Source organism: Antechinus flavipes, chromosome 4 (genome assembly GCF_016432865.1).
Source record: "Antechinus flavipes isolate AdamAnt ecotype Samford, QLD, Australia chromosome 4, AdamAnt_v2, whole genome shotgun sequence".
NCBI classification, from domain to species: domain Eukaryota; kingdom Metazoa; phylum Chordata; class Mammalia; order Dasyuromorphia; family Dasyuridae; genus Antechinus; species Antechinus flavipes.
In genome coordinates this window covers 328960354-328987190 of record NC_067401.1, presented here as the reverse complement: position 1 = coordinate 328987190, position 26837 = coordinate 328960354, and positions in this window count along the sequence as shown.

Here is a 26837-nt window from a genome sequence, read left to right as displayed (position 1 = left end):
GGTGGCCTGGAATTGATTCTGATATTGAAAAAGCTACAAGAAGTATAGAATGTATTGTACCATATAGCATAACTCAAAGGCATTCACTTTTTCATGGGAAGGTATTCAATTTTGTTGAGTCCAAATTAATATTTCAGGGCCATCTTAAGGGAAAAACTTCTGGGTTAGACTATAATCTTCACAAATGACTTGAAATGCTCTCGACTATGTCTTAAGCTTCAGTTACAATAATCAAAGTTACATACTAACTATTAGTAACAAATAAAATTATCAGAAGCTATCATTTTTGTCAGTATTCTATTGATTTAGTTAAGCAATTTCCATTTGTGAATAGGAAGCATATCCAATCTGTCACTATTATGCTTTCTAATTTAAAAGTGAAAAGTAGAATGCTCCAAAGTTTATTGTGGGTGAAGGAAAAGGAGGTGGAGGGTATAGGAAACTAGCTTGCAAGGTTTTGTGATCAATGAGAGAGTATATGTGTATACACACACACACACACACACACACACACACACACACATTAGCTTCTAGGTGGTCAATGACAGCATATTATGTATATGATGTAATTACAGATGTAGAGCTTCTAATTAGTAGGGTGAACAGAGTACTAGGCCTAGAGTTAGGAGTATTCATCTTCCTGAATACAAATCTGACCTAAGACACAACATTAGCTATGTAATCCTGGGCAAGTCACTTAACCCTATTTGCCTTAGTTTCCTCATCTGTCAAATGAGCTGGGAAAGAAAATAGCAAACCACTTCAGCATCTTTGCCAACAAAACCCAAATGAGATTACAAAGAGTTGGACATAACTGAAATAACTGAACAATGACAAACAATAATAATAGGTAACATGGAATAATGTATAGAAAACTGATCTTGGAATAAAATAAAACAAACGAGTTCAAATTTTTCTTCTGACTTATATACTGGATATATGATCCTGGATTAACCTCTCACAGCTCTCAGGCAATCTTAAAAGTGTCCTTTCTGCAAAAGGATTTTCTTTAATGGTATTTCACTGAACCAGAAATCATAGGTTTGGTTTCATTCCATATTAAGTTCATAAAGGAAAGTGAAATCTTTTTTTGCTTTTTGAAATTTATAAATCTTTGGCTTCTATATTAGACATGTGAGCTATCACATTTGGGCACAGAAGAAATGGGAAGTTTCTAAATTTTGTATCTAACTGAAACCAATGGGAGAGAAGCAGAGAGCCATAGTCTGAAATTTGGTACATTGAAACTCTTTTGTTGACCCTTCTTTATAATTAAAATTTCTTTTGAAGATAGTTTATTGTAGGTAGTTTTACTCCATCTGACTATTCTTGGAACTCATTAGTTGTTGTAAACTCTTGCCAGTTTGCAAAATTCTTTGTAATTTTTTCCATTATCAGAAATGCCTATTTGTAGTTTATTTTTAATGGACTCATTGCCTTTCCCCACTGGAAAACTTTTATAATGGAACTTGTAGTTACTTAATTACTTTTGGTTGTTGTTGTTTTCTGAGGTCTCTTGGGAACGATACATTGCTATATGCCCTTTGTTTGGAATGGGATTATTTCCTTTATTCTTGCAAAGTGTTTTCTCAATCTACCCTATGATAAACTTCACCTCTACCTCTTGTTTCTTCAGTTACCAAATCAAATGGTAATTGAAATGAAATAAAAATAAATGCATTTCCCTGTGGTGTTTTTCTTCTTTATAATAATAGTTCTCTCTGGGAGCGAGTTGGTTTCTCGGGGAGGTTTTCTGGAGGCAGCCTTAGTTGCAGTTGAAAGTAATAATCACCTCAAAATGCAGCCAGGTGATAAAATGCAAATGTTTATTTTCTCCTTCCAAAATAGCCCGGTTAGATGAGAGGCCTATCTCTCGGCTTGGTTCCAAGAGCTCCCTCTGAATGTTTGTCCTTCAGTCCTCCAGCCAGTCAAGTGGAAAATGGAATGGATCTCTCTTGCCTCAGAGAGAGGGCTTCTAGCTCTCAATCTCCAATATAGCCCGGTTAGCTTTTCTTAGAGGCCTCTCTCTGTCCTTGGTTCTAAGAGCTCTTGAAGCTTTGTCCTTTGCTTCTACCTCTGCTTTCTTCAGCCTCCAGAGCCAGCACCAAGTTGAATCTGTCTTGCCACTGAGAGAGGGCTTCTGACTCTCAATCTCCCAGAGTGCTTCTCTCTGACCCCAGTCAATGTTCCGAAGTAAAAGTCCTTACTCAGAGAGGGCTTCTGGCTGAATTCACTTGACACTCCCCTCTCAATCTAAATTCAGCTGAACTCCCCGTGTAATTCAGCTGAATTCTATCCGAGAGCTTCTGTTTGTTTCTTATATATGAGAGAGAGGAATTGTGGGATACGAGAGAGAGGGATTATGGGTTTCTTCCCAGAGTGCTCTCTGACCCTAAGAGCTTCAAGGGAGGTGTGAATTTGGATATCTCATCCTAAACCCTGAAATCTCCCAAGCGTGTGAACTCCAGTGAGTAAAGGTGTGAACACAAGCATTGTATCAATTAGTTCTACTTAGTACCTTGTTTCAGGTTCTGGCCCAAAACATCTTCTTGTAAGATCAGATAAATAATCTATCAACTCTAATGAGTTAGCAGTTTGTAAAGATTCCAACATTTCCCTTTTAAATGAATAGTTTTTGCCTTCATCCAATTCTTCACTTCCACTATGTCTCTGCAGCAGATCTTTATAAAAAGAAGTAAAACAAATCAAAACCATGAGGTTGTTCCTGGAAATTAAGACTTTTTTTTTAAGACCACAGAAAACATTTTTTCAGGGGCATTTGATTTTTTTATATCAAAATTATGGATTTGTAATCCATCCACCTTTTTCCTCCTCTCCTCAATCAGGTTTTAACTTTATCTTACTCAGAAAAATATGATAGATTTAAAAAATACAATAGAACAAATAAACTTTTTTTTCAAAGTTTAAGAAATTTTCTTTGTAAAGAATCCAGCTGTCCCAGGATGAAAACTCTTTTTGAATATGTGTGTGTTTCATAGCTCTTCCAAGAACTGGCACTTTTCTTCCTAATATTTTATATCTGTGGGAAGCTCCAGATTTGGTGATTTTTTTCCTATTCATCTGATATTTAAGACCTGAGAATGAATAATTTCCCTTAGAATAATTTTAAAAAGACATTACCCATAAATAAAAGATTAACATGGAAAAATAGAAAATAGTGGTGTAATAATATTAAATTCTAACATTATTAACTTATAACTATTTAACAGGGCTTTGAGCTATACTTGGTATATACTTGGTTAATGGCACTAACGTGAGAGATTCTAGAGACCTCATATTGGGAAAAGATAGTCTGTGTTCTCCTATCGTGGGAGAAGTCTTTTCTAAAATTAGCAGACTGGGAGAGTCTCTCTCTCTCTGTGTCTCTCTCGTCTCTCTCTGTCTTTCTTTTTTTGTCTGTCTCTGTCTCTTACTGTGGTGTACAATGGGGTGGACATCCTGTATAGTCATTAGCTGAATAGGAAAAATGGCTATCTTTTCTGCACCCCTTGTACCCATGACCCAGAGAATCATATAATTAAATACTTTGCATACATATCATTTGCACTTAATTTTTACTACACAGTAAAACTAAACAGAGAAATGACAAGAAATTCTGTAGCAGAAAAGAGAACTTGAAGTCACTTTAAAAAAAAACAGCTGAAAGACAATGAGATGTACCAAATCAGTTCCATTTGTTCAATAATGAATAGAACCAGCTACACCCAGCAAAAGAACTCTGGGAAATGAGTGTGAACCACCATATAGCATTTCCAATCCCTCTGTTTTTGTCCATTTGCATTTTTTATTGCCTTCACAGGTTAAAGGTATATTATTTCAAAGTCCGATTCTTTTTGTGCAGCAAAATAACTCTATACTATGTATATTGTATTTAACATATACTTTAACATATTTAACATGTATTGGTCTACCTGTCATCTGGGGGAGGGGTTAAGGGGAAGGAGGGGAAAAATTTGGAACAAAAGGTTTTGCGATTGTCAATGCTGAAAAATTGCCCATGCATATATTTTGTAAATAAAAAACTATAATAATAATAATAATAAAATCACCCAGGAGTCACAAAAAAGGTTGAAAGTTATAGCATTATTACAAAACCTTTGCTGTGGCAGATGTATAGAAAGGGTCTATCTACTTAAAAATCTTTTAACAAGGAACTAGAATGAATCTTGAATGAAGATTTATAGGCACTAGGGGAAGGGAACTTTACAGTTTTGAATGTATAATTAAAAAACATTAATGATCTATATTTTTTAAAACTAAGGATCTGTACTTTCCACAAGACTTTCGGACAATTCTATATCTATGTAAGCAGCTGCTATTTCTCTCTGGATTGTATCTCCAAAGAGCTTTTACAACAAAGGGTTTTCTGAAAGGAAGTTCTGAAAATGATTTTCAAAAGATCTTTGCACCAGACACACAGGTATATTACTTTAGCCAAGAGTTTTGAATGATATACAGAAAGACAGGAAGACATAGCATCAAAAAGAGATTTTCCTCCCCTCACCATTCCTGAGCCTATACTACCAGACAGATAAGAAGTAAACACTGACATGGGTATCACAGGCAAAGGGCAGAACTGGTCACAAGTTGGAGGCATCAACTAGTGGAGAAGAAATTAACTGACTATGCATCTCTTGTATTGATCAATATAAACTACACTCTCCATTAAAAATAAAAGACTTTATTAGCTATAGATTGATCCTGTGTTAACTGGCATAATGACCTTTCTAATTTCCCACTTCTGGTATGTGCTGATAAGATTTAAAACAATTTTTATGTAAGGAAATTTTCTGATTCTTTTGCTTTTTCTAGTAGTTCAGGAAAAATAAAAAAAAATGAGAAGAGGCTTGAAATGTGGGAAGCTAAGGGAGGGAATAGCTTGCGTATGGAGCTGGAAAGTGTTTAGAATGTTGTATAATATGATGCTAATGGTTATAATGCTTCCTGATTTATTACCTTGAGGTTGGAGTGACTGAAACCACATGCTGATCCTGGAAGGAAAAGGAGTAACTGGTTAGTTAGTGGTGGTTGAATTGGTGAGCTGAATGTCAAGTTGCAATTGACAGATATTATTGGATCTAGAGCCTTGGATATAATAGTGAGGGTAGAATGACAAATGATGTGGAATAATTTTCCCCAATGTGGGAAAACAGGGATACTGATACAATATTAGTGGAATTGTGAACACATCCAGCCATTCTGGAGAGCAATTTGGAACTATGCTCAAAAAGTTATCAAACTCTGCATACTCTTTGATCCAGCAGTGTTTCTACTGGGCTTATACCCCAAGGAGATACTAAAAAAGGGAAAGGGACTTGTATGTGCCAAAATGTTTGTGGCAACCCTGTTTATAGTGGCTAGAAGCTGGAAAATGAATGGATGCCTATCAATTGGAGAATGGTTGAGTAAATTGTAGTATATGAATGTTATGGAATATTATTGTTCTGTAAGAAATGATCAGCAGGATGAATGCAGAGAGGACTGACGAGACTTACATGAACTGATGCTAAGTGAAATGAACAGAACCAGGAGATCATTATATACCTCAACAACGATACTGTATGAGGATTTATTCTGATGGAAGTGGATATCTTTGATAAAGAGATCTAAATCAGTTTCAATTGATCAAGGATGGACAGAAGCAGCTACACCCAAAGAAAGAACACTGGGAAATGAATATAAACTGCTTGCATTTTCGTTTTTCTTCCCAGGTTATTTATACCTTCTGAATCCAATTCTCCCTGTGCAACAAGAGAACTGTTTGGTTCTGCACACAGATATTGTATCTAGGATATACTGTAACCTATTTAACATGTAAAGGACTGCTTGCCATCTGTGGGAGGGGGTGGAGGGAGGGAGGGGAAAAATCAGAACAGAAGTGAATGCAAGGGATAATGTTGTAAAAAAAAATTACCCTGGCATGGGTTCTGTCAATAAAAAGTTATTTAAAAAAAAAAAAAACAAAAAACAAAACAAAACAAAAAATAATAATTTTCCCCAAATCATGGAGTGCACAGAGGAAAACATGACCCTATAATCCTTGCATAGGAACCTCTGTGAATTAATTAACATTAATTAACCAATCTAATTTTAGTATTTTTAACTCTAGTTCCTTAGTTGATTTATTTTTTATCTGATATTAGCTTTGTTTTAAAATTAATTTGTTTCTTTTTTAAATACTATTTTATTTTTCTGATTACATGTAAAAATAGTTTTCAACATTCATTTTTGTAAGCTTTTGAATATTTTTTCTCTCTCCCTTCCTCATCTCCCCCTTTTCTAAGTCAGCAAACAATATTATATATGTTATATATGCACAACCATTTTAAACACATCAAAAGAAAAAAAAACACAAGAAAGGAAGAACAACAAACAAAAAAAGGTGAAAATAGTATGCTTCAATCTGCATTCATCCTCCATAGTTCTTCCTCTGAGCACAGATGGCATTTTTTCATCCCAAATCTATTGGAATTCTCTTGGATCAATGTTTTGCTGAGAACAACTAAGTCTATCATAGTTATTAACCACATAATCTTGCTGTTTTTGTGTAAAATATTCTTCTGATTCTTCTCTCTTTGTTCAGCACCAGTTCATGTAAGTTTTTCAGACTTTTCTGAAATCAATCTGCTCATCATATTCTATAGAACAATAAAATTCCACTAATTCACATATCATAAGTTATTCAGCCATTATCCAACTGACAGGTATCCACTCAATTTCCAGTTCCTTGCCACTACAAAAAGGGCTGTTACAAACATTTTTGCACATGTGAATCATTTTTCTCTTTTATGATCTCTCTAGGATACCAACTCAATAGTGACACTGCTGGATCAAAAAATATGCACAGTTTTATGGCCCTTTGGGCATAGATTCTAATTGCTCTCCAAAAGGTTTAGATCAATTCATAAAGTTACCAACAATGCATTAGTATCCAATTTTCCCATAATCTCTCTAACATTTATCATTATTTTTTTTTTTTTTGGTCATCTTAGTCAATGTGATAGATGTGAAGTGGTACTTCAAAGTTGGTTTAATTTGCATTTCTGTAATCAATTGTGATTTAGAGCATTTTTCATATGATTATGGATAGATTTAATTTCTCCTGAAAATTATCTGTTTTGACCATTTATCAATTGGGGAATGACTTATATTCTTATAAATCTGACTCAATTCTCTATATATTTCAGAAATGAGATCTTTATTAGAAACATTGATCATTTTCCAGCTTTCTGCTTCCTTTCTAATCTTGAGTGCATTGATTTTGTTTGTGCAAAACCTTTTTAATTTAATGCAATCAAAATTATCCATTTTGCATTTTATAATATTCTCTAGTTCTTTCTTGGACGCAAATTTCTCTCTTATGACTTACTATTTTTGAATTTTCCCAGCAATTTTTATCAAATAGTTATTCTTATCCCAGAAATTAGAATCTTGGTTATAAACAGCACATTACTATAGTTATTAAGTATTGTATCTTGTTTATCTCACCCAATCCATTGATCCACTAGCCAGTAACAAATGGTTTTGATGACTGCCCCACTTTATAATATAATTTTAGATCTGATATGGCTAGGCCTTTTTGCTTTGCATTTTTATTTGTTTCCTTGATATTCCTGACCTTTTGTTTTTTCAAATGAATTTTGTTATTATTTCTCTAGATCTGCAAAACAATTTTTTTGGCAGTTTCATTAGTATGGCACTGAATAAGTAGAATAATTTAGGTAGAATTGTCATTTTTATTACATTATCTTGGTCTACCCACAAGCAACTGATATTTTTCCACTTGTTTAGATCTGACTATTTTTATGAAAACTACTTCTTATTGTTGTGTATGTATAGTTCCTGGGCTTCTCTTGGCAGGTAGACTTCCAAATATTTTATATTATCTACAGTTATTTTAAATGGAATTTCTCTTTCTATTTCTTGCTGCTGTACTTTGTTTTTCTTCTCTTAGTGCTAAAGCTAGCATTTCTAATAAAATATTAAAAATAGGGTGATAATGAATATTCTTGTTTTACCACTGATCAGATTGAGAATGTTTCTAGCTTATCCCCATTACATATAATGTTTGCTGATGGTTTCAGATAGATACAATTGTTATTTTAAGGAAAATTCCATTTATTACAATGTTCTCCAGTGAATTGGAAAAGATAAAGAACTCCCAAGAAAATAGGATTTATGAATTGGAAAAAGAAAATAACTCAGTAAAAAAAATTAGTGAAATAGAAAAAAAATTCCATAGAGCAAAACAACTCATTTAAAAACTCAATTGGACATATACAAAAAGAAGTCAAAAAAAGCTAATGAAGTAAATAATTCCTTAAAAATCATAACTGAACAAATAGAAATGAATGATTCATTGAGACATCAAGAATCAGTCAAATAAAACCAAAAAAATGAAAAAAAATAGGAAAAAAATGTTAAATATCTACTTGGAAAAACAACAGACCTGGAAACTAGATCTAGGGGAGATAATTTGAAGATTATTGGACTTCCTGAAAATTATGATGAAAAAAAGAGCTTAGATACTATTTTGCAGGAAATCATCAAAGAGAACTGCTCAGATGTAATGGAATCAAAAGGTAAAATAGGCATTGAAAGAATTCATCAAACACTTTCTGGAAAAGACCCTAAAATAAAAACTCCAAGGAATATTGTGGCTAAATTTCAGAACTATCAGACTAAGGAAAAAATATTACAAGCAGCCAGAAAAAAAAAAAAAAATTCAAATACTGAAGAGGCACAATAAGGATCACTCAATTTCTACCTGCTTCCACATTAAAAGATGAAAGGCCTTGGAATCTGATACTCTAAAAGCAAAAGAACTTGGAATGCAGTCAAGAATGAACTATCCAGCTAAGCTGAGCATTTTCTTCCATGGAAGAAGATGGACATTTAATGAAACAGATGAATTCCATTTATTTCTAAGGAAAAAAAACCAGAAATTGACCTTCAACTATAGGACTCAAGAAAAGCAAAAAAAGGTAAAAAGAACTCTTGAGAACTGTGTTTCTGTTATGGATATACATAAAGAGTACATGTATAATTTGATTTTACTGATATAACATTAAAAAAGGGAAGTAGAAATGAAAAGGGCATAGTATCAGAAAAAGGGAAAAGGAGAGATTAAAAAAAGGAAAACTACATCCCATGATGAGGCAAAGGAAACCTATCATATCTGAGGGAATTTAGAGAGGGGGACGAACATTATATGAATCTTACTCTCATCAGAGTTGCCTCAAAGAGAAAATAATTGACATATTTGATTTACAAGGAAGCTTCTCTCACCTCAGTGGGAGGTGAGGGAGAGGAAAAGGGAAAAGGAAAAGAGTAATAAGGGAAAGGTACAAGAAAGGAGAAGGGGTTCAAAGGGGGTGGGAGCAATTCTAAAGAAGGAGAGCTGTGTGAGGTAAGTGGTGCTCATAAGTTTAATACTGGAGAAGTGGATAAGGGGGGCGGGGGGAGCAAGAAAAAGAAAAGCATAATCTGGGGATAATAAGATGGCAGGAAATACAGAATTAGTAATTTAAACCATAAATGTGAATGGGATAAACTCTCTCATATAGTGGAGGCAAATAGCAGACTGGATCAAAAGCCAGAACCCTACAATATGTTGTTTATAGGAAACATATTTAAAGCAGGGAAAGCCTACAGAATAAAGATAAAAGACTGGAATAGAATCTGTTATGCTTCAGGTGAAGTAAAAAAAGCAGGGGTAGTCATCCTTATCTCAGATCAAGCCAAAGCAAAAATTGATCTAATTAAAAGAGATAAAGAAGAAAATTACATCTTGCTAATAGTTAGCATAGACACTGAAGCAATATCAATACTAAACATATATGTACCAAGTGGTATAGCACCTAACTTCCTAAAGGAGAAGTTAAGAGAGTTGCAAAAAGAAATAGACAGCAAAACTATAATAGTGGGAAATCTCAACCTTGCACTCTCAGAATTAGATAAATCAAACCACAAAACAAATAAGAAAGAAATTAAAGAAGTAAATAGAATATTAGAAAAATTATGTATGAGAGATCTTTGGAGAAGACTGAATGGAGACAGAAAGGAATATACTTTCTTCTCAGCAGTTCATGGAACCTATACAAAAATTGACCATGTATTAGGACATAAAGACCTCAAAATTAAATGCAGGAAGGCAGAAATAATAAATGCATTCTTTTCAGATCACGATGCAATAAAAACTATATTCAACAAAAAGTTAGGGGTAAATAGACCAAAAAGTAATTGGAAACTAAATAATCTCATCTTAAAGAATGATTGGGTGAAACAGCAAATTATAGACACAATAATTTCACCCAGGAAAATGGCAATGAGAAGACATCCTACCAAAATTTGTGGGCAGCCAAAGTGGTAATAAGGGGAAATTTTATATCCTTAGAGGCTTACTTGAATAAAATAGAGAAAGAGAAGACCAATGAATAGGGCTTGCAACTTAAAAAGCTAGAAAAAAAACAAATTAAAAACCCCAATCAAATACTAAACTTGAAATTCTAAAATTAAAATGAGAAATTAATAATATTGAAAGTAAAAAAAACTATTGAATTAATAAATAAAACTAAGAAATGGTTTTATGAAAAAAATCACTAAAATAGATAAACATTTGGTAAATCTGATTAGAAAAAGGAAAGAGGAAAATCAAATTGTTAGTCTTAACAATGAAAAGGGAGAACTTTGCAGCAATGAAGAGGAAATTAGAGAAATAATGAGTTATTTTGCCCAACTTTGTGCCAATTTGATTAACCTAAGTGAAATGATGACTACCTCCAAAAATATAGGCTTCCTAGATTATCAGAAGAGGAAGTAAATTGCCTAAATAGTCCCAATTCAGAAAAAGAAATAGAACAAGCTATTAATCAACTCCCTACGAAAAAATCCCCAGGACCAGATGAATTTACATGTGAATTCTACCAAACATTTAAAGAATAATTAACTCCAATGCTACATAAACTATTTGAAAAAATAGGGAATGAAGGAGTCCTTCCAAATTCCTTTTATGACACAGACATGATACTGATACCTAAACCAGGTAGGTAGAAAATAGAAAAATAAAATTATAGAACAATTTCCCTAATGAATATTGATGCTAAAATCTTAAATAAGATATTAGCAAAAAGCCTACAGAAAATGATCCCCAGGCTAATTCACCATGATCAAGTAGGATTTATACCAGGAATACAGGGCTGGTTTAATATTAGGAAAACTATTAGTATAATTGATCGTATTAATAACCAAATTAATAAAAACCATATCAATAGATGCAGAAAAAGCATTTGATAAAATCCTGTAATGGACTGAGGCTCAAGTTGATGCACTAAGGTCCCAAGCACATGAGGCTAAATAGTAATTGGACCATACTCTATTAATATATAAGCTTGGAGAAAGAATGGCCCCCACCTTTTGTGCAAGTCCTGATGTGTTGTATAGGAAATGACGATTTTGGTGGGTGGAGGCAGGGGAGTGGAAAAGGAAGGGGAAGGAGAGACTGCTCACATTGCCATTGCAACGGCCCTTCAGCTCAGGTCTCTCTCTGCTAGCTGGCTTCCTGTCGCAGCTGCCCATATTGCTATCGCAATCTTTTTTTCACCTCTTCATTTCAATAAAGATTGAAGATTTTCCCCTTAATCTGAATTCCTGACTCCGGCTGATTTTAAATACATGGTCATTACAAAATCCAATATCCATTCCTATTAAAAATACTTGAGAGTATAGGAATAAATGGACTTTTCCTTAAAATAATCAGTAGCATCTATTTAAAACCATCAGTAAGCATCATATGTAATGGGGATAAACTGGAACCATTCCCAATAAGATCACGAGTGAAACAAGGTTGCCCATTATCACCATTACTATTCAATATTGTATTAGAAATGCTAGCTTTGGCAATAAGAGTTGAGAAAGAGACTAAAGGAATTAGAGTAGGTAATGAGGAAACCAAATCATCACTCTTTGCTGATGATATGATGGTATACTTAAAGAACCCCAGAGATTCTACTAAAAAGCTATTAGAAATAAGGTACACCTTTACCAAACTTGCAGGATACAAAATAAACCCACATAAGTCATCAGCATTCTTATATATCACTAATAAAAACCAACAGAGTTACAAAAAGAAATTCTCTTTAAAGTAATTACCAATAGTATAAAATATTTGAGAATCTATCTGCCAAGGGAAAATCAGGAACTATATGAACAAATCTACAAAACACTTTTCACACAAATAAAGTCAGATCTAACCAATTGGAAAAATATTAAATGCTCTTGGATAATGCGAGCAAATATAATAAAGATGACAATACTACCTAAAGTGATCTATTTATTTTGCACTATACCAATCAGACTCCCAAAAAACTATTTTAATGACCTGGAAAAAATAACAAAGTTCATATGGAAAAACAAAAGGTCAAGAATTTCAAGGGAACTAATAAAAAAAAAAATCAAATGGAGGTAGCCTACTGTAATTAAAATTATATCATAAAGCAGCACCTACCAAAACCATTTGGAATTGGCTAAGAAATAGACTAGTTGATCAGTGGACTAGATTAGGGTCAAAGGACAAAATAGTCTATAACTTTAATAATCTAGTGTTTGACAAACCCAAAGACCCCAGCTTTGGGGATAAGAACTCACCATTTGACAAAAACTGCTGGGAAAATTGGAAGTTAGTATGGCAGAAGCTAGGCATTAACCCACACTTAATACTGTATACCAAGATAAAGTCAAAATGGGTTCATGACTTAGTCATAAAGAATGAGATTATAAATAAAATAGAAGAACATAGGATAGTTTACCTCTCAGACCTATGAAGGAGGAAGGAATTTATGACCAAAGAAGAACTAGAGATCATTACTTATCACAAAGTCGAAAATTTTGATTATATCAAATTGAAAAGTTTTTGTACAAATAAAACTAATGCAGACAAGATTAGAAGGGAAGCAATAAACTGGGAAAACATTTTTACAGTCAAAAGTTCTGATAAAGGCCTCATTTCCAAAATATATAGAGAATTGACTCTAATTTATAAGAAATCAAGCCTCCAATTGATAAATGGTCAAAGGATATGGGTAATGGGCTGAGGCTCAAGTTGATGCACTGAGGTCCCAAGCACATGAGGCTAAATAATAATTGGACCATACTCTATTAATATATAAGGTTGGAGAAAGAATGGCTCCCGCCCACTCTTTGTGCAAGTCCTGATGTGTTGTATAGGAAATGATGATTTTGGTGGATGGAGGCAGGGGAGTGGAAAAGGAAGAGGAAGGAGAGACTGCTTGCATTGTGATTGCGATGGTTTTTCAGCTCAGATCCCCCTCTGTTAGTTGTCTTCCTGTCGCAGCTGCCCATATTGCTATCGCAATCTTTCTTGCCCATATTGCTATCGCAATCCTTATTCACCTCTTTACTTCAATAAAGATTGAAGATTTTTCCCTTAACCTGAATTCCTGACTCCGGCTGATTTTAAATACGCAGTCATTACATTTGGCGCCGGAACAGGGACTCTCCCGCTTTCTTTTGTTTTAGAACACAGATGGTCATGCCATCCCTGACTCCTCAGGGAGGTCAGAGCCCCCAAAGGGAGGTGATCACACCCTCCCTGACTTCTCAGGAAAGGAGGTGAAAGCACCAAAAAGGAGGTGATCACGACCCCCCGACTTCTCAGGAAGGGAGGTGAAAGCACTAAAAAGGAGATAATCACGCCCTCCCTGACATCTCAGGAAGGGAGATGAAAAGCACCAAAGGGAAGTGGGGGTTGCTAGCAGGTTTCTGGGCTGAAGGGTCTTATTATGCACAAACCCATCAGCATGGGAAGTATTACACAAGCACATAGTAACAACACAGAGGCTATTAATGATGACTCTCCCCACAGTCAGTGCAGGCTTGATGTGGTGTAACAAACATGAATTATACACCCAAGTAATGGGTATAACAAACAAAATAAATGTAAAAGATTGCCAGAAGTCCTAGAAGGAGAGTATGTAAATAGCAGTCACACATACACCTTCTTCAGCAGCCAAGAGATAGTCCAGAACCAATCTATTATCCATTGCTTCACAAATCAGGGAATCCAATGATACCCCCAAGTTTTTGAAGTCCAGCAAAAGTCTTTTTATGTCTTAGGGAATCCAATGATTCCAGCAGATTTTGAAGTCCTGTAACAGTCTTATCATTTCTCAGAAAATCCAATGATTCCTGAGGGCTTTCAAGTCTTCAGTGCATCAACTTGAGCCTCAGCCCATTACAGATATGAATAGACAATTCTCAGATGAAGAAATTGAAACTATTTCTAGCCACATGAAAAGATGCCCCGTCATTATTAATCAGAGAAATGCAAATTAAGATGACTCTGAGATACCACTACACACTTGTCAGATTGGCTAGAATGACGGGGAAAGATAATCTGGAATGTTGGAGGGGATGTGGGAAAACTGGGACACTGATACATTGTTGGTGGAATTGTCCAGCCATTCTGGAGAGCCATTTGGAACTATGCTCAAAAAGTTATCAAACTGTGCATGTGATCTAATAGTGTTACTACTGGGCTTATATCCCAAAGAGATATTAAAGAAGGGAAAGGAACCTGTATGTGCAAGAATGTTTGTGGCAGCCCTCTTTTTAGTGGCCAGAAACTGAAAACTGGGTAGATGCCCATCAATTGGAGGATTGCTGAATAAATTGTGATATATGAATGTTATGGAATAATATTATTCTGTAAAAAATGATCAGCAGGATGGTTTCAGAAAGGCCTGGAGAGACTTACATGAACTGATGCTGAGTGAAAAGAGCAGGACTAGAAGATATACTTCACCAACAATACTATATGATGATCAATTCTGATGATGTGGCCCTCTTCAACAATGAGATGAACCAAATCAGTTCCAATGGAGCAGTAATGAATTGAGCTAGCTACACCCAGAGAAATAACTCTGGGAAATGAATATGACCAATCACATAGAATTCCCAATCCCTCTATTTTTGTCCGCCTGCATTTTTGATTTCCTTCACAGGTTAATTATACACTATTTCAAAGTCTGATTCTTTTTGTACAGCAAATAACTGTATGGACATGTATATATATATATACATGTCCATACAGTTATTTGCTGCATATATACATGTCCATACAGTTATTTGCTGCACAAAAAGAATCAGACTTTGAAATAGTGTATAATATATAGTATATATATAATAGTATATATATATATATATATATATATACACATTTAACCTATACTATAACATATTTAACATGTATTGATCTACCTGCCATCTGGGGGAGGGGAGGGTGGAGGAAGGGAAAAATTTGAACAAAAGGTTTTGCAATTGTCAATGCTGAAAAATTACCCATGCATATATCTTATAAATAAAAAGCTATAATAAAAAATACCCTGTAAACAAAACAAAACTAAACTAAAAGAGAAATGTATACCATTACTTGTTTAGCTTTTCTCCAATTCTTTTCCACCACAAAAAGAACTGCCATAACTATTTTTGAGCACATAGGTCCTTTTCCCTTTTCTTTTTTCATTTTTTTAAATTTTCAATACTATTTTATTCTTTTAAATATATGTAAAGACATTTTTCAACATTCTTTTTTTACATTTGTTTTTAATTTTTTTTTTTTAGTTCTATGTTCTCTCCCTTATTCCCACCCACAATTAAGAAACCAATTGTGAAGTTATGCAAAACATTTCCATAAAAGTCAAGTCATGAAAAAAATAGATTTTCCACCCTAATGAAAAAAAACACTCAAGAAAAATTAAGTGGAGAAAGAGCAAGAAAGAGAGAGAGACAAAGAGAAACAGAGAAATAGAGAGAGACAGAGACAGAGAGAAACAGAGAAACAGAGAGAGACAGAGACAGAGAGAAAGAGAGAGAGAGAGAGAGAGAGAGAGAGAGAGATAGAGACAGAGAGAAAGAGACAGAAAGAAAGAGAGAGAGAGAAAAGAAAAAATACATAGAGTTTTATTAATCATGTTGGGAGAGAAAAATCAGAGCAAAAGGAAAAATCATGGAAGAGAGAAAACATATATATCTTAGGATATATCCAATATATCTTATAGGATTTATTTAACACTAGATCACTATGGTCATTTAATATTATGTATTGTGTACCTAAACTATCTACCACTCTATTTCTTAGTAAGTACCAAATTCCTTGCATGATCATGTCTTTGTAGCATAATATGAAAACTTGTACTTATAAGTTGCCTTTCTTCACATATTTGGTCTCCTTCCCTCTTTCTCCCTTCATCCTTATATTCATTCTTTTCCCTCTCGCTCCTTTTCTCTCTCTCTTCCCTCTTTCCTTCCTTTTTTGCCTCTTTTCTTCTTTCCTTCCTTCCTTTCTTTCTTTCTTTCTCTTTCTTTCTTTCCTTCCTTCCTTCCTTCCTTCTTCCTTCCTTCCTTCCTTCCTTCCTTCTTTCTTTCTTTCTTTCTTTCTTTCTTTCTTTCTTTCTTTCTTTCTTTCTTTCTTTCTTTCTTTCTTTCTTTCTTTCTTTCTTTCTTTCTTTCTTTCTTTCTTTTCCTTATTAATTCAGTCAACCCACTTTTTTATGGTCTCTCCTTTCTTTGGGTTTAGATTGGAAAGGAATTCATTCCTTACCTGCCTAATCCTTGTGTCAGTATTGACACTGGAACAGTTATGAAATCCTTTATGAAGACTTCCATTCCATTACCCCTTTCATTTGTGTTTGCCTCCTGCATCAATTAGTTACACACACAGACACACACACACACTTGTTTCCTCTTTTTCTGTTTACTTTGTCTTTAGATCATAAGTCCTCAAGAGCCAGAACTCTTTGGCCTGCTTTCTTTCAATACACAGAACAACTAAAAGATACAACTGAGCCACTAAAAGTGCTCTCTGTGTATGTGATTGCCTGTGGGATTATGTTCTGATTGAATCATGATTAACTTAGATGCCAAGCCTGTGTACATTTTAGACAGATATTAGGAATAAATTTTTCTTACCACCACACATTGTTTATTTTTAATAGTAGAATTTTCCTGCCGGGGAAGGTCATATATTATTAATACCTTGCACTGGTTTTTTTTGTTTGTTTGTTTTTGAGATTTTTACTATGCAGATTTTAAATAATATTATCTATATCTCTTCCTTTCAATTCAGTTCAATAAAAATGACTGGATAAATCTATTCAAATAGGAGAAGAAAGAAAGGCAAATATCTCCGGTAAGGATGTGACATCAAAGATGTTTAGAGAATTAAAACAACTACACAATACTAAAAGCTATTCCTTAATGGATAAGTGTTATAGGCTAGAATTATGAAAAAAGGATTCTTACAAGATGCTAAGTCAGTGGAATTAATAAAGACAATGGTTGTCTAATTTAGCATGGTGATTAATAATTCTCTAAGTTCAATATGATTGATTTAATTTTACAACAAATAATAGTTTCCTAGTGATATAATGATTGGTTTATACGTAGAGCATATAAGCTGGGAGCCTCAGCCAGATTTAGAGCTAGAGAACACAAAAAAATTTGAGGCAGGAGCTCAAGCTCTCAAAGTTAAGGAGAGAGATTCATTTCCATCTTCATTAGCACTGTGGTGGCAAGCCTGTCCTCCTTAGTTTCTCCACTGAAACCAAGACTCCAGAAGTCCTCTAAGAAAGCTAGTTGAAGCCCCAGCCAAGGAGACACAACTTTGAAGGAGATAATAAAGGATTTGTACTTTAACACCTGGCAATTCTTGTGGTGAAAAGAAGGCTGCCCCAAAGACCTCTAGAAAACCAAACTAAGAACATTACAGATAAGTTGTCAAAGGATATGAATAGTTCCTCAAAGATGAGTAAGCATATGGAAGATTGCTCCAAACCATTAATTGTAAACAAAACGCAAATCAAAACAACTAAGATTAAACCCATATCCAAAAAAAAACCTGGCAAATATGAATAAAAATGGGAACAGTCAGTGGTATAGAGGTTATGAAAGATAGTCACGTTAATATATTGTTGGTAGAGTTTTGAATTGGTCAAACCATTCTAAAAACAATTTTGAATTATGAAGAGGCATGACTAAAATGTTCATATCCTTTGATATAGATGTTTTTCCACAGTTCATACCCAATGAAGGTTATAGATAGTAAGATAGGTAGATAGGTTTCATTGGTTATCCCCATGCCTGAAATTTTCCCTCACCTTATTATGAAGAGGCATGACTAAAATGTTCATATCCTTTGATATAGATGTCTTTCCACAGTTCATACCCAATGAAGGTTATAGATAGTAAGATAGGTAGATAGATTTCATTGGTTATCCCTATGCCTGAAATTTTCCCTCACCTAAAATCTGATTCTTGGCTTGCCCCTCTACTTTCAAGTCTCAGGTAAAATCTCACATTCTATAAAAGATTTTCCTGATCCTCCTTAACATTTATATTGTTGCTTGCATGTTTTTTGTAACATTAGACAATGAGCTTCTTAAAAGTAGGGACTTTCCCCCCCTTCCTCCATCTTTCTTTCCATTCCTTTCTTTCTCTCTTCCTCCTCCCTATCTTCCCTCCCTCCCTTCCTACCTTACTTCATTTTTTTTCTTTTTGTTTTTCCACCTGTTTAGCCCAATTTCTGATTCAGTGCATGTTTATTGACTTGATGAATAACTTGATGAATAAATGAGTGAATGAACAAATGACTATATCTATCCATCAGTTCTAACCTGTGCCTTTCAATGTCAGGAGCTAAATATTTTGACAGATTCATACATACATCTACACTACTTTTTCTCCTCTTTCCTCCTTTTCTCCACCTTACCACTCACCTCTCCCTAAGATAAAACTTCATTGTTTTATAGGTAAATTCATGTTCAAATTATTCTTATTTATTTTGGATGCCAATGTACACAACTTCAAATCAAATCCAGAGGAGGCATATATGAACATATTGATGTCAATGGAAGATGTATCCAGTATAGAATTTGATATGTCTTACTTCCTTTAGTAAAAAGATATTCATTAAGGAAAAAAATAACATCCTGGAATTAAAATCTCAAATATATATTTTGATTGAAATGGTTATGAATCTTACAACAAATATCTATGAGCATTCAAATTTTAGAGGGTTATTTAAATAAAGTATCCTGTGTCATTTACTCACAATCTATGAATCTGCTTTTAAGAGAAAAGCAAGGAAGAAGCTTATAAAGGCACAAACCATAATAGCTTCCACATCTTTGAATATCACTCAACTCATATTTGATATGCTTCTGTTTCCTATTTCCCTCAGATAATAACCACAGAAGGATAATACAAATTGCTTGGAACAATATTTAAACAGTATATGGAAATCTTATTTCATAAGATGTCTGTGACAACTGCACTAGCACCCCAGATACCTCAGAATCAGCTGGAGTCAGGATAAGCAAAAGTCCTAAAGGTCTTTATTCTTGGTTCTTAGATGCAAGATTGAACAGGATGGAAGCAGAATCTCCGCAACTGCCTTCTCCCTCGTCTACTACCAAAGAATGACTCTGGCTCGTCTTACTCCACCCCCTAGTCCCTCCTACAATCCTCTGTATACACTAATCATTGAGTCAGCACCGATAGTGGAAAGGACCATTTTCCAAGCATATGCCCATAGAGTATTGTCCAATTGGTAGTTAGCCTCAAGTGCTTGGCAGTCCTGACTCTGCATCAACTCAGTAGTTTCAGCCCTCTACAGATGTCTATTTAAAATAATAATAAGAATTATCTGGTTGAAAAAACATATATGATAAAGCACTAAAATGCTATATGTAAATGCAAGAAATTATTTTTATTGATGGGCAGTATGCCATAATGAATGGAATACTGCCCTTAGAGTTAGAAGAATCCCAGTACTTCTGACATGTAATAGTTGTGTGACCATGAGCAAAACTCTCCCTCCCAAGGAATTATTGACCAAGATAGAATTGGGGTGTGACCACTGGAGAAAATTATTACATTTAAAATTTTCCTTACATGGATTGGGGAATGATTGTGATATAGGAGAATGATGAAATAATTTTGCACTATAAGAAATGACAAGCAGGATGGGTTCAGAAAAAAAACTGATATTTATAAAAACTAATACAAAGTAAAGTGAGCAGAACCAGAAGAACATTCAATATTAACAATATTGCAAGATGACCAATTGTGAATGACTTAGCTATTTTGAGCAGTACAGTGATCCAAGAATATTCTGAAGGATTTTTGATGAAATATGTGATCCACTTTCAGTGAAAGAGCTGGTGGAGTCTGAATGAAAATCAAAGCATAGTTTTAAATTTTTCTTTATTTTTCTTGTTTTTTTCTGTTTTCTTTTGAACATAGCAAGATGGAAAAATATTTTGCATGGCTTCAAATGTATAATTTATGTCTAATTGCTTGCCTTCTTAAGGCTGGATAAAGAGAAGAGTAAATCTGAAACTTAAAATTTTCAAAAATCAATGCAAAAATTTTTGTGCATAAATGAGAAATAGAAAAGAAAAAATAGCTAGCATTAAAAAAAAAACATTAGTAAAAATAAATACATAATACACAGAAGAGTAGTAGGGGAAGACCTCCACAAAAGACAACTTTGAAAGTCACATATTGAATTTGTTACATATTTAAAAGAAAAAGTAAGCTTTACATAATTGAGACTGACAGTTTTATGTACAAACATTTTTCTGTTTTACTTGTATATGGAAATGATGATTTTGTTTGATGTTTATTAAGTTCAGAAAAAATATGAAAGGAAAAAAAGTTCGCCTTGCTTGTGAAAGCAACAATACTGATCTTTTATGCATTCATATGTTACTGTATAAGGTTTATTTTGATCTGTTCATGCTAAAAAAAAAAACAAAAAACATGAAATTAAATTATTATAAAGGTGTGAGTGCATGCATGTGTGTGTGTGTGTGTGTGTGTGTGTGTGTGTGTGTGTGTGTGTGGAAATCTTTGTAGCACCAGCTTTTATTTAACTCTGCAAACTAAGGGTGGTTTTTGCATTTTAAAATAAAGTTTTATTATATTTTAAAATTCTAAAAAACATGCTTATTAGCTTCCTGCCTGCACAAAAATAGCCTGCCAACTTCAGTTGAAATAGAATGAGGTGAAGTTGCTTGAAACTTGAGTTAAGGAAAATGCTTTTTGAAACAGTGAAAGGATCAGTGAAATTTTACCACTCTGTTGAAATTCTAGCTCTACCACTAATTAATACTTGATTAATCACCTAACATCTGAATCAGTTTTATCAATTAAAAAGCAGGTTGTTATTTGAGTCAACTTATCTTTTTTTAGGACCTGCGATCTAATCAGCTCTCTGATTAGCTCTCTAAGAGCTCTCTGGTATCTGATTCTCCCTATCAATTAGTATCACTCAATCACTAAACATTCATCATGTGTCCACTATGTGTCAAGTACTATACTAAACATTGGGTACAAAGAAAGCCAGAAGATACTGTTCTGTTTTTAAGGAAATCAGTCTAATGAGGGAGACAATATATAAACAATTATATACAACAAGTTATTCTCAGAATAAATTGAAAATAATCAACATAGAGAAGGTCCTAGAATTAAAGATTTACAAAGAATTTCTTTAAATAGAATTTTATCTAGAACTTGGAGAAAGCCAGGGAAGTTTGGAGTTGGAGATAAGGAGGGACATTATTTCAGGTATGGGGGATAGCTAATGAAAATACCCAGATCTAGGAGACAGTCTTACCAGAGGAAACATAATGTGTCAATGAATTGCAGAATATAAGAGGAGAATGAGGTTTAATAAGCCTATAAAGGTGTATGGGTATGGATAAGTGGGGGTTGGTTCATAACCAGAGGAACAGGTTATGAAGGACTTTGAAAGCCAAACAAGGAAAATGATAAGAACCTTAGTGGTTTATTAAGTAGGGGACAACATGATCAAACCTGTGCTTTAGAAAGATCACTTTGACAGCTGAGTGAAGGATAGGCTAGAATGAGGAGAGATTGTGGCTAACAAGGCAAATGCAGATTATTATAATAGTCTAAATTGAGGGCTGTGGTAGTGTAGTGACAAGAACTGTTCCCTAATTTATAGTAATACAGGGTTGCCTGGGATTCTGAGAGGTTAAGTGATTTGCCTGAAGGAAGGAATTTTGCTGATCCATGGAGGAGGGCAATTGTTTATTTTTTTAAAATCTTGACATCTTAATCAGGTAAAGCATATTCTTCTCATGTGGAAGAAATAGCAAGATGCTGAGACAAGTTTCATAGTTTCATAGAGTGCATTGCTGAACTTATAAATGAATGAAAATGCATAATTGGTTTGAAGAATTACAATTTCACAAAACTATTTAGGAATTTATTTTTGCATAAAGCAAGATAACCTTTATGTTATATGTAGTCTTGAAGTCAAGATTGGTTCATTAAGAAGGTCATCATATTTGTGTTTTGCAGAGGCTATTTCTGTAGTGTACTAGAACTAGTGGCTAAATCTAATGAAAACAAATCAAACAAATTTATTGACTAATTTTTTTTACAATGTGTTTCTCTAACTTAACTTCATTAGAAGTTCCAATGCTAGAAAGACACAATCATTCTTTTACAGAATGATTCTTTCCAAAATTATTTTGGTACCTAACATTATTTTTGCTACTGCTTGGTAAGTCAACAAATATTTACCATTTAAAAATGAATTAATAGCAAGAGCTATTATTCCACAGATAAGTAGTCAAAGGAATGAACAGTTTTCAAAAAAGCAATTAGAATTGTCAATGACAAAATGAAACTATATTCCAAATCTCTAATGTAAAAGAAACATATATTAAAATAACTACCCAGGATAGAGGAAATCATTTGGCAAAGATAAAGGAATTTCTAAACCTAAAAAAGAACTACTTAGTAGCACCGGCATTAAGACTGCATTTTGTTCATCCTCACAGATAAGATTTCCAAAATCTTGTCTTTCTAGCAAGGGGAAAGGATTTCCTGAGTTTTGCCAGCCTCTTCTACCCAAGAGGAAATCTTTTTTAGATTGTGTAAATCTTTTGGGAAAGAGGATATTTTTCTAACAAGCACAAATATGTTTCTCTTATGGGGAAATTCAAGCCCTTTGGATAATACCATAAGGCTGGGTAATGGTATGGCCTTTGGGGACAGGTTAAATTGAAGATACTGTTGAAGAAGAGAAGAGCACATGGCAGATATCTTCAAGGATTTGCAGGTCTGTCACATGGAAGATGGTTTAAAAATATTTTGTCTGAACTCAGAAGGCTAAATTAGGAGCAGTAGTTGGAAGCTGGGAAGTCACATTTAATTTTTCTGTGAGTAAAAACTTGTAAATCGTTAGAGCTATTCTCAAGTGAAATAGTCTTTTTTTACCAGAGGCAATGGATTTCCTCTCATAGGAAGTCTTTAGGCAGAGATTGGATATCCATTTGTTGGGTATACTGTGGAGTGTATTATTTTTCAGGTAGTGGTTGTATTAGATGGTTGACTCTAAAATGATTCTGGAAACATTTAACATTCAAGCGAAAAATTTTCAAAATGAGTCAAAGGTTTTGTTCAACTTCATTTTGTGTTCAGGAGAACATGAATGACTGTGAGACTTTAAAACATATGAAATATAGATCTGGCTATCTTTTTAAACATGTTGAGATTAAGAAAATGTGGAAAGCAGATTTATCTACTAAATTAGACTCTACACAGTGGAAAGCTGGCAACATATGAGCTCTGGCATTGTCTTTTGTCTCTGATCCAGATATCATACTTTATTATACACTGTATATTCTAGGGCCTGGTAAAACTAACATGTCTGTATTTCATTAGTCATTGGGACTGGTCCTGTGAAAAACAATTGCATGGTTTAATGTACTTGTTTTCCAAATGCAAATTGGCTAGTTGTTTATAATTTTATAGCTTTTGGATTCAGGGTTTAGGCTTTCATCTTTGTGTAGTCAGCTGCACACATTTGACAGGCCTCTGGTGTGGAAAAGAAATCAGGTGGATGTCTTGCTAAGCAGCATGCTAAGGGAAGCATATGCCAACTTTTCTCACAATCCATGACGATCTAATCAAGATTGCTTACTTCACACTTCTGACTGTTCATGAAAACAGACATATCTTCTCCCACTTCCTTCTCTTTTGGGATTTTAAGACAAGATGAATTTGTTTTCTCAATAACTCACCATATAATGGACCAAAAAACCCCATAATACAGTAAGAAGAAATAGTTTCATGAAATGAGTTTTCTCAGCTTTCAAATCTCATTTTAAAAATATATACATATACCAGACACCTAATAAATGTGATGCTATTTCCATTTAACAGTTAAGAAAACTGAGACAAATTAAATGACTGAATTATGATCATAGATCTAATTAGTTTTGGGATTCTGAATGGATACTGGGAACTATAATATGCTTATGTGTGACCTTACTACTGGGTCACTCCAACACCCAGAATGGAGAACAGCTCTCCCATTTGGCACTAATATCCTTTTTGGGGCACACCTGCCTAACTTTTCTCAAAGGAATCCTTGCATATGGCCCTAAAATAACATTTGGAAACTGCCTGTTTCTGTTAGATAATTATGAAATAATAACTCTGATTACAAGGATTAAAATCACTCTTGCCTTGGCTCTAATATTCACATGAGTGAGACTTCATGTGTGAGTGTAATCCAAATTGGGAAATAGCTTACGCCAGTAAAAATAAGAATGACTGAAAAAGAAAAGGAAAAAAGAAAGAGAGAAAAAAAAAACTGTCATTTGTATTCAGAAATATACTTGTGGTTGCTTTACTGGGAAATCTCCTGGAACATTTGGAATTAGTATGAAGAGAAACCATTTTCCATAAAGGGCTGTGCTCTACATTCGCTAAGTTTGATGGCTCTCTTGCTAAATGAGGATGATCAGATGCTGTATTTTTCACTGTGCAGTTACATGGTATGTTGGATAAAGCACTGAGCTTGGAGGCAAGAAAACCTAAATTAAAATGTGACCTCAAACAACTTACTACTTGTGTGATCTTGAGTCAGTAACTTAACCCTGTTTGCCTCAGTTTTCTCATCTGTACTAGATGAACTAGAGAAAGAAATGGAAAGCCATTCCTGTTTCTTTGCCAAGAAAACTCCAAATGTAGTTACAGAGTCAGACTGAAATGATTGAACAGCCACAGTTGGATGCTGGATTTGGAGTTTGCATATGGACTTTTTCATTTACTGCTTGTGTGACTTTCTCTGAACTCCAATATATTCAATGAGAGTTGGACTCCATCATTTCTAAGATGTATTGTAACTTTGACATGCTATGAGCATTGTGTTCTGGGGTGCTAAAGATAGGAGAAAGATCTTTTACTTTATTAATAAATAAATATTTATTAAATGATACTCAGGCTAAGTGTAGAGAATGCAAAGAAAGGCAAGACAGGAGCTCATAATCTAATGGGAAAATCATTCTTCCCAAAAGATGGAGGAGGGGTAATGGTAAAAGAGGCATGATGAAATCCAAGGGAATGCAGGCAGAATGAGAAGGGTGCCCTGAGCATTCTTCTTAAATAGAGATTCTTTCGTATCCACTTAGTCCAGTGGGGTTGGGAAGGCAGGGAACAGGGGTTTTGAGCTCCAGAGCTGATATCATCTTGAAGAATGATGAATTTCTGGAGACCATGATGTATTTCAGGAATGAAAACAATTGGGAAATGACATTTTTTTGGACCTTGTAAGCACCGAAAGGCCTAAAAGAAAACAGAGAGAAGGTAAGTAGAAATTTCAATTAAACAAAAAAGGAAGAAAAAAAGTCACTCCATATTAAATATCATTTTGTTCCAAAGGCTAGTTCAAGTGTTACTTTAATAAAAACTCACATTTATATCACACTTTGGGAATCACCAAGTGTCCCAATGATTGGCCCCACTTTATGGAATGGCTCTTTGCCAAAACCTCTATTTAAGGAGAGTACTTAGCCTAGCCTTGGCTTCTTTTCTCACCAGGACTTCCCTCCACACCCTTTTTAGCTTCCTTTTGTTTGCTGTTTTTTCCCATTAGTGTAAGTTCTTAGAGGGCAGGGAGGGTCTTTTTGTTTGTATTTGTATCCCTAGCACTTAGCTGGGCTGTGGCTCTTAAGTAAAGAAACGGACTTCCAAGGATTAAATGACTTGCCAAAGATTGCACATCTGAGATTTGGGTTTGCAATTGTGACACAGTTCTTCTCTTTGAGAATCTTGGTATCTCCACCAGGTTACCTCTTGTTTTCTGTGTAAGTCCCCATACTGCTCTCTCTCTCTCATACCAAGTGTTCCCTCCTCTGAATCTCCACTGTTTTATTTATTCATCTTTTCAATCATTTGTCCATTAGTATATATTGATTTCTATTTGTTACCGTTCATGTGGTAAATGATGTGAATCCTAAAATCAGTTTATTTCTCTCCCTTTCTCAGAAAATGCTAAAAAAAACTTTTCCTGGAAACTTAGTTTCCCAGACTGTCTTATTACCGTAGTTAAGATAACCACAAAGTGCCCAGATTGCCATGCTTAGCATGTTTAAGATCCAGGGCCATTTCCAGTCACCTTGATCTATATCTTGCCACTGAACACAGATGGCTTGGGAGGTAAAAGTGAGGCAGGTGACCTTACACAGCCCTCGCTCACTTAAATCCAATTCACTTGTATGTTATAGCATCACTTCCCTAATATCATGGTCTTCTTCCAGAACACAGGACAAACAACAAAGTTGCAATCCAGGCTTTCTCAGACTGTCTTTCTTAATATCTTCAAGGAGTGTCAACATCTCAACATCCTTGTTCCCATCTTTATTTCCTCTCCTTCCCTGAGAAATCCTGAAGATTATATTTCCCTTATGAAAGATGTG